Source organism: Panthera uncia (assembly GCF_023721935.1).
Source record: "Panthera uncia isolate 11264 chromosome E2 unlocalized genomic scaffold, Puncia_PCG_1.0 HiC_scaffold_19, whole genome shotgun sequence".
NCBI classification, from domain to species: domain Eukaryota; kingdom Metazoa; phylum Chordata; class Mammalia; order Carnivora; family Felidae; genus Panthera; species Panthera uncia.
The window spans coordinates 2,233,097-2,242,741 of NW_026057588.1; positions in this window are offsets into that span (position 1 = coordinate 2,233,097).

Consider the following 9,645-nt stretch of genomic DNA (forward strand, 5'->3'; position numbering starts at 1 on the left):
CTCTCTCCCTCTCTTTCTCTCTCTCTCCCTCTCTTTCTCTCTCTCTCGCCTGCCTGCCTGTCAGGCAACCATTGGTTTACTTTCCTTTATAACAGATTAATTTGCATTGTCTGGAATTCTACATGATTGAAGTAATACATTGTTTACCCTTTTTCTTTTACTGCCATGGATGCCCTCTGCAGAATGTTTATTTTCAGATTCAGCAATGATACTTACATGATAGTTCATTATTTTTATATTACTGAGAGTATGATGTTCTATGAACTACCACTATTTGTATTTTCATTCGTCTCTTTATGGATATTGACTTCTTTCCAGTTTGGGTGGTTACAAATAAAATTGCTAGACATTTAATACAATTCTTTATGTGGTGTGTTTCATTTCTCTTGTGTTAGTACTTCAGAGTGCAGTGCTGGAGTCACAGGCTAGGTGAATGTCTTAGCTTTTTAAGAAATGTCAAAACTGGTCTAAAATGGTTCTCTCGGGGTGCCTGGGTGGCTCAGTTGGTTGAGCATTGGTCATGATCTTGCGGTTCGTGGGACTGCGTCGGACTCTGTGCTGACAGTTCAGAGCCTGGAGCCTTGCTTCCGATTCTGTGTCTCCCTCTCTCTCTCTGCCCTTCCCCTGCTTGTGCTCTGTCTCTGTCTCTCTCTCAAACAATAACCATTAAAAAAATGGTTCTCTCTACTAGCGGTGTATGAGAGTTCTGGTTCCTCTATATCCTTGCCAGTAGTAGATACAGTTTTTAAAAATTTTGACCCCTTTAATGAATATTTAGCAGTATTTCACTGTGGTTTTAGGTGAATTTCCCTGATGTTTCATGATGTTGAACATTTTTTCATTTGTATATTTGCCAGATACATGTCATCTTTGGTATAATGTTGGTTCATATCTTTTACCTGCTTTTTTTAAAAAAAGGTTAGAGGTACCTGGGTGGCTCAGTCAGTTGAGTGTCCCACTTCAGCTTAGGACATGATCTCATGGTTTGTGGGTTCGAGCCCCATGTCCAGGTCTGTGCTGACAGCTCGGAGCATGAAGGCTGCTTCGGATTCTGTGTCTTCCTCTCTTTCTGCCCCTCTTCTGCTCATGCTCTGTCTCTCTCTCTCTCGAAACAAATGAAAACATAACATACTAAAACATATTGGATGCAGGGAAAGCAGTTACACAGAAAGATTATAGATCTAAATGCTTACATTAAGATAAAAGATGGATCTCAAATAAACAGCCTTACTTTACACTGCCAGGAATTAGAAGAATAAGCCCCAAATTAGCTGAAGAAAATAAATGGTAAAGATTAGAGCAGAAATAAATGAAATAGAGACTAGAAAAACAACAGAAATGATCAATGAAACGAATAATTTTTTTAAATATTTATTTATTTTGAGAGAGAGGGAGCAGGGGAGGGGCAGAGAGAGTGGGAGAGAGAGAATCCCGAGCAGGCTCTGTGCTGTCAGTGCAAATCCCATTGTGGGGCTCAATCTCACCATGGGATCACGACCTGAGGCGAATCAAGAGCTGAACACTTAACCGACTTAGCCACCCAGGTGCCCCTCCTTTTTTTTTTTTAATGTTTATTTATTTATTTTGAGAGAGAGAAATTGTTTTAAGAAAAGCAAAATTGACAAAACTAGCTAGATTAGCGGAGATAAAAAACAGGATCGAATTAAAATTATATAAAAAGTGGAGGCTTTGCAGCTAATACCACAGAAATAAAAGGATCACAAGACTACTGTGAGCAAGTATAGAGCACTGAGTAAGAAGATGAAAGCAGTGGGGCACCTGGGTGGCTCAGTCGGTTAAGCGTCCGACTTCGGCTCAGGTCACGATCTCGCGCTTCGTGAGTTCGAGCCCCGCATTGGGCTCTGTGCTGACAGCTCAGAGCCTGGAGCCTGTTTCGGATTCTGTGTCTCCCTCTCTCTCTGCCCCTCCCCTGTTCATGCTCTGTCTCTCTCTGTCTCAAAAATAAATAAACGTTAAAAAGAAAATTAAAAAAAAAAAAAAGACGAAAGCAGTAAGGTTTGGGGTTTTGAGCTCCATTTGGTGACAGCAATGACTGAAAAACTGCCCTTGTGCCCTAGATGAGAGCTGTTGAAATTCTAGTTACAGGGAGAAAACCAAACATTCACATATTTTTCGGAATCTGGGAAGAGAGCTCTCCACGTCACAAATGACGTGTGTGTTCTTGTACATTCTGTCAAGACAGTTCCACGGTCCCTTTGGTGTTAGGTTTTGTTTCATTTGAAACAGTATTTCTTCTCTCATACACGGAAGTCCTACAAGATTTTTAATTCATAATTCATGACCACTTACCCATTTGTAACACAAATGAACTCATAGCAAACCATTTGCCTCATCCCTGGAATCCAGTCACTGAGACCACAAATAGGATTTAAAAGGTTTCCCTAAAGCACAGACATTTGTGAGTAGGAGGAATGCAAAGAACAAAGGGGTTGAGAGACAGGATGAGCTTAGATGAAAGCTGCCTACGTAAGGAAAAACATCTTAGGGAAACATTTGAATTTTGAAACTCATAAAATCACTTAAAACCTTTGCTCTCTGAAGTAACTCAGTCTTTTCCTGAAATTCATGTTTTCTCCCTTTAAGGGGGGAGGGAAGATTTTTCTCTTTTGCAGGTCACAGGGTTTTTTCCTATGGAAGCACAATCCTGATTTCTTCAGCGTGTTCTCAGCCAGCTACAGAAGCATTCATCATAATCCAGGTGGTGTCATGAGATGTGGAGCCTCTGCCTGGACTGGGAGCTTCCCACGCACTGTGCATCTTCCCTTCGTCTGTGAGAGTACGTGACAGACACGGCCGCGGCTCTGCAGCGGGAACAGGCAACGTGAAGTTTCCAAAAGGCAGACGGAACAGCAGACGGAAGACAGATGCAATCTGATTGCACTGTAAAGATGAGGTTTCATAACTACATCAAAACTACACTCCATTCTTGAGGATTCTACCAAATCATATGAAAAACAAAAGATGTCCGACATCTAGGAGCGGTCCTAAATTCAACTCCATAACATTTCGTCTTCATTTGTCAGGAATAAAGCCATATGAAGAAGATTCCAAGTCTGAGGAGCCTTTCCAGATGGCTCATCATTCTCCTGTGTCCCGGTTTCTGGAAGTTTAGTACACTTTTACAAGTGGATACATTTAGTAAGTTACGCGTGGCCAGGTGTGATCTTGGATCAGAGAGCTAGAGAACAGACACATAGGGTAAAGCAAGAGAGAGTGATACAGCAGACAGAGGTGAGAGAAGAGGGAGGGGAAGAGAGAACAAGAGATGAATCATGTTAGAAGCCAAAGATTAAAAAAATATCAGAAAGTGGCACAGTTCTAGGAAAATGGGACAGATGGGACAGTATAAGTCTTCAGTAGTGACGAAAAGGACGGTGTGTCAGGAACTGAACGAAAGTACATTTTCTAACAATTGAAATGGACTTAAACGGAGACAAACCCATACAGAATTCTGATAAAGATTTATTTTGCCAAGCCAGCAAAGTGTCTCCGTGCCCCTATGTAAAAAGAATCGGTAGGAACAGTTTTTGGAAGCACGGTGGATTCGCAAAGGAAAGCATGCATTCAGACAGCAGTTACAGGAGTGCCCTGGGATGCTGTGCTGCTCGTTGGGGTATTCCTTTCTGAGTCCTAGTCTCTGTTGGGTTCTGAGCCTGGCACTCCCCCTCTCATCAGGATAACGTCCAAGCTTCTGTTGTTAGAGAACAGATGGTACAGCTGTGCATTAAAGGTCTGTATGTATGTGACTAGGACCCTTTCCCATCTTCTAGAATCATGTGCTAATGTCCTGAAACTCAGATTCATAATACAGTTGGATGATAATTCATCATCGATCAGTTTCTAGAATCTAGAATTACTTTCAAGGTTCTGAATAACTGTCAGGAGCTAAGAATAAGCAGTGAAGACTTTTGCCCTCACAGCCTACAATCTAACGTATGTAGAGAGTGCCTAAAATTTTTTTCTCAAGTAACTAGCTGCAGGACATTTTTATTATAAACCTATTTTTCATATCGACTTTCACCTAAAGATCAAAGGGGAAAGAAGAGCTACTGACACTCATGTATTCCATGCCCCTAAATGTGTACATTTCTCATTTAAATGTGTAAAAGCTTTTAATTAAAACTGTGATGATCTCTTTTTAATTTTTAAATAAACTTATTTTTTACAGTTTATTTATTTATTTTGAGAGAGAGGGAGAGAGAATCCCAAGCAAGCTCCACACTGTCAGCATGAAGCCCGATCTCACAAACTGTGAGATAATGACCTGAGCCAAAATCAAAAGTCATTCGTCCAACCGACTGAGCCACCCAGGCATCCCATCAAAATAAACTTATCTGGTTTTTTTTTAATTTTTAATGTTTGCTTTTGAGAGAGAGACAGTGTAAACATGAGAGGGGCAGAGAGAGACAGACAGACAGAATCTGAAGCCAGCCTCCTGGATCTGAGCTGTTAGCACAGAGCCCGACGCGAAGCTAGAACCCACAAACTGCCAGATCGTGACCTGAGCCAAAGTTGGACACTTAACCAACTGAATCACCCAGGCACCCCTAAAATAAATTTATTTTAGAGCAGTTTTAGGTTCAAGACAAAATAGAGCAGAAAGTTCAAGGAGTTCCTGTATACTGCCTGCCTGTCCCCAGATGCACAGCCTCCTGACTATGAACATTCAATATTAGCGATGTCCATTTGTTACAATCAATGAACCTAAACTGACACATCATTATTACCCGAAGTTCATAGTTCATTTTTTCATAGTTTAAGTTAGAGTTTGCTTTTGGTGTTGTACATTGTATGGATTTGGTGCATGTGTAATGATACATATCCATCATCATAATATATGGAATAATTTTACTGCCCTGACAGTCCTTCATGCTCTGCATATTCATCCACCCCGTGCCTTAACCCCTGGAAACCACTGATCTTTTTACTGTCTCCAAAGTTTTGCCTTTTCCTAAATGTTATATAATTGGAATCACACAGTATGTAGCCTTTTCAGATTATTTTCTTTCACTTAGTAATATATTTTTTTTGGTTCCTGTGTGTCTTTTTCATGGCTTGAAAGTTCATTTCTTTCTAGTGCTGAATAATATTCCATTGTATGAATGTACTAGGGTTTATGTATCCATTCATCTATTAAAGCAAATCCTAGTTGCCTCTCAGTTTGGCATCTATGAATAAAGCTACTATGAACATCTGTGTGCAGGTTTTTGTGTGCATGTGTTTTCAACCCATATGAGTAAATACGAAGGAGTGTGATTACTGGATTGTGTGGTAAGAGTATGTTTGGTTTTGTTAGATACTGTCAGACTGTATCCCAAAGTGTCTTATGCAACTGTTCACTCCTACCAGAAGTGAATGAGAGTTCCTGCTGCTCCACATTCTCACCAGCATTTGATGTTGTCAGGGTTTGGGATATTGGCAATTGTGTTAGGTGTGTAGTAGTATCTCACTCTTAATTTGCTATTTCTTAATGACGTGATGTTGAACATCATTTCATATGCTCGGTAGTGATATATGTATCTTCTTTGGTGAGCTGTCTGTTAAGGTCTTTTGCCCATTTTTTAAATGGTATTTTTTGCCCATTTTTAAATCAAGTGTTTTACTGTAGGGTTTTAAGAGTTCTTTGTATATATTTGATAACAGTCTTTGATTAGATGTGTCCTTTGCAGATGTTTTTTTCTGGTCTGTGGCTTGTCTTCTATTTTCTTGACATTGTCTTTTGCTGAGCAGAAGTTTTGAATTTTAATGGAGCCCAGCTTATCAATTATTTCTATAATGTATTGTGCCTTTAGTTTTGTATTGAAAAAGTTATCACTGTCCCCAAGGTTATCTAAGTTTTTTCCTATGTTATCTTCTAGGAATTTTATAGTCGTTGTTGTTATGCATTCAGGTCTGTTATCCACTTTGAGTTCATTTTTGTGAAGGGAATAAAGACTATGTTTAGATTTTTTTTTTTTTTTTTTTTTTTTTGCATCTGGATGTTCAGTTGTTCCAGCGTATTTGTTAAAAAGGAAAAGATTATCTGTGTTCCATTGCATTGCATTTGTTACTCTGTCAAAGATCATTTGACCATAGGTCTATTTCTCAGCTCACTATTCTGTTCCATTAATCGTTTTGTCGATTCTTTGGCCAGCAACACACTGTCTTGATCACTGTTGCTTTAATTTTTTTTAATGTTTATTTTTGAGAGAGACGGAGGTTGAATGGGGGAGGGGCAGAGAGAGAGGGAGACACAGAGTCTGAAGCTGGCTCCAGGCTCTGAGCTGTCAGCAGAGAGCCCAGCATGGGGTTCAAACCCATGAACTGTGAGATCATGACCTGAGCTGAAGGAAGTTGGCCATTTAACCGACTGAGCCACCCAGGCGTCCCCTGTCACTGTTGCTGTAGTAATCTTGAAGTTGGGTAGTGTCAGTTTTCGACTTTGTTCTTTTTCTTGAATATTGAATTAATTAGCTACTTTGGTTCATTTGCCTCTCCATACAAACTTTAGAATCAGTTTGTCGATATCCACAAAATAACTTGCTGGGATTTTTACTAAGAGTGTATTGAATATGTAGATAAATTTGAGGAAAAACTGACATCTAGACAATATTGAGTCTTGTTCATGAACCTGGTATGTCTCTCCATTTATTTAGTTCTGGATTCTGTGTCTGTGTCTTCTCCGCGGAGTCCTACCCAGACAGGCGTGCTCTGAAACCTCAGGCTGGCCGCCCTTAAACCTCAGCCCCAGAGGCTAGCATCAGAGGTCAGGTGCAGGTGGCCGCCACCAGCCACTGCATCCCGGCTTCCTCCTACAGAGGCAGTGTCCTCGCCTCAGGCTCAGAAGCCGGGGCCCCACTTCCTCCTACTCCAGAAGGTGATGCCCCACCTGTGGCAACCAAGCAGTGCTGGTGCCTCTCTTGCACATGTGTTCATGCAATCTTGGGGACCTGCCCTTGGGTCAGGAGACTCTGCATCAGGAATCTCAGGTGAACCTGAGCCCTGGGACATGGTTGCCAGCCTCTAGGCCTTCATGCCCTCGTTACTTGGTCTGGTTTTTCTTCACATGGGGAGCTGCAGAGGGGCTTGACCAGCCCTTGGAGGACTCTCCTCACAGAGGAGTTTTCTTTGGCCTTAGAGAAGGGGTCATGCCGGGACTGGGAGGTGACAGATAGCCACAAGCCCCGCTTCCTCACAGCAGCTGGCCGGGTTTAGTACATGCAGTGCACAAAATGCATAACAGTCTTTAAAAGAAGGCAGCTTTAGGGGCGCCTGGGGGGGGGTGGGTGGGGCTCAGGCAGTTAGGCGTCCGACTTCAGCTTAGGTCATCATTTCATGGTTCAGGAATTTGAGACCCACATCTGGCTCTGTGCTGACAGCTAGGAGCCTGAAGCCTGCTTCGGATTCTGTGTCTCCCTCTCTCTCTGCCCCTCCCTTGCTCACGCTGTCTCTCTAAAAATAAATAAACATTTAAAAAATGTTATGAAAAAATTAAAAGAAGGCAGCTTTCAGTCTACAAGGTTTCAAGAGAGGGAAGTATCAGGTAATGGGTGTAAAATGAGAAAGTAGCTTTAGGTTGCCCAAGATGTATTGAGAAAATCAAAACATGGGTCAGTGTACAAAGTCTGACTTAATTTTTCCTGAGAAAAACAGTTGATACAGGCATACATTTGAACACAGACACACACGTGCAGATACAATTCTGGAAAGATAATACTCTACTGCACATGTTTTTCTCCAGGAGGGAGAACTGTCATAGACCGTTCACATGCTATTTTATAATTGTATATAATGTTTTGTATTAGGGAGAGTAACCTGTACTGATCTCTTCTCCCCCTCTCCCTCCTCCTTTTCAAAAATCCTGCAGATTTAAAGAGGACTCCAATTACTGTGAGAAACACCATGACCTGAAAATCACAACAGTACAGTGGAATGTTATCAAATGTATCAGAATCACCTGGAAAATTGTTAAACCACAAATTCTAGGTCCTGATCCCCAGAATCTCTATTTCACTAGGTTAGTTTCTGAAATGAGTATGAGCTTTTCTTTTCTTTTCTTTTTTTATGTTTATTTATTTATTTTGGGAGAGAGAAAGCAGGGAAAGTACAGGGAGAGGGAGAGAGAGAGAATCCCAAGAAGCCTCTGTGCTGTCAGTGCAGAGCCCAATGTGGGGCTCAAACCCACAAAACATGAGATCATGACCTGAGCTGAAACCAAGAGTCGGATGCTTAACCGACTGAGCCCCCCAGGAGCCCTGAGAATGAGCATTTCTAACAAGTCACCAGGTGACACTGATGGTGAAGGTCTAGGAATCAAACTTGAAAAACAGGGTTCTATGAAAAATGAGGCTGCCTAGTTCCAGGCCTTCGAGTCCACCACCATGAAGAAATGCAGGCTCCCAGAAGCAGAGCCAAGGTTTCTCACATACATCCCCTGAGCATCTGTACTGGAGCAAGTCAGGCTAATGGCCTACTTGGCTAGAGTCCTTCACTGTGGAGCCCTTTGAGTGCTTTATCCACCAAAGCTATCTAACCACCTGTGTATTTTGCCTAGAGCTTATTCCAAAAATGCCCACCCAGTTATCCCTCATATATTATCCTTCAAGTTTTTGCTCAATGACCCTCCAGAGAGGCCCGCCTTACTGCTCTATGTAATACACATACCATACTTCTAAGCACATTCACCTTATGTTCTTCTTGTGCCTACCACATTCTAACCTGCCGTATGATTTAGTATTTCTTCTTTCATGATTTCTGTGACCTCCTTGTATATAATATAGCCCACAGGAGGACAGAAATCTTTTGTCCCTTTTGTATCCTAATGTCTCCTATGCGTGTACAATAAGTTCTTGAAGCCAAATACTCATTGATCATTTGTTAGAACAGAGAAAAAACAAGACACTTTAGCTTCCCTTTATAGTTTTACAGTTCTGCCTATTCCTCATGTGCCTGTTAGCTTTCCCTGAATGCCAATATCGCTTCATTTCAAGAATGAGTAAGAATCAAATTTTGGAGACAAAGTCTTCAGAATGATTGTTACAGTCACATGCTCAGCTTAATTGTATTTCTTCTCAGACAACACTGATATAATTTCTCTGAGATCTTTTTACCATCCGCTGATATTTCCATTAATATCACAGTTCTCACACAAATTCTGAATCATTACATAGCCACTATTAATAGCTTTCTGTAATTTGCATTTTACAACTGTTTTTCTCAGATAATGTCAATTCCTCATGCAGAATATTCCCTGTAATCATAGGGGAAATGATAACCACTTTCCAGTAGTGAGATGAAATCATGGATTTAAGTTGCTCCCTACATTTTGAAGTTCACAACACCCTTTTCATACATGCTACACCTGTGAACACAAGCCACTGAAGCTATCAAAGTAGCAGGTTCTTCACAGTTCTATTTTTGAGACTATTTTCATTTTTGAAAATGACTTTCAGGCTATCCAAAAAGATTATTAAATAGATTTTAAAAAAGAGGTAAACATGTCGCTCACTAGGTTGGACACAGTAATTTACAGTCAAGGGAGACATTTTCTGTAGTAATTACAGAGCTCACCTTTTATTCCTGCTTCAGGGTAGCCCAGCCTCCCTCTACAATATTTCCTGTCATGACGCAACCTGTTTTCTCTCT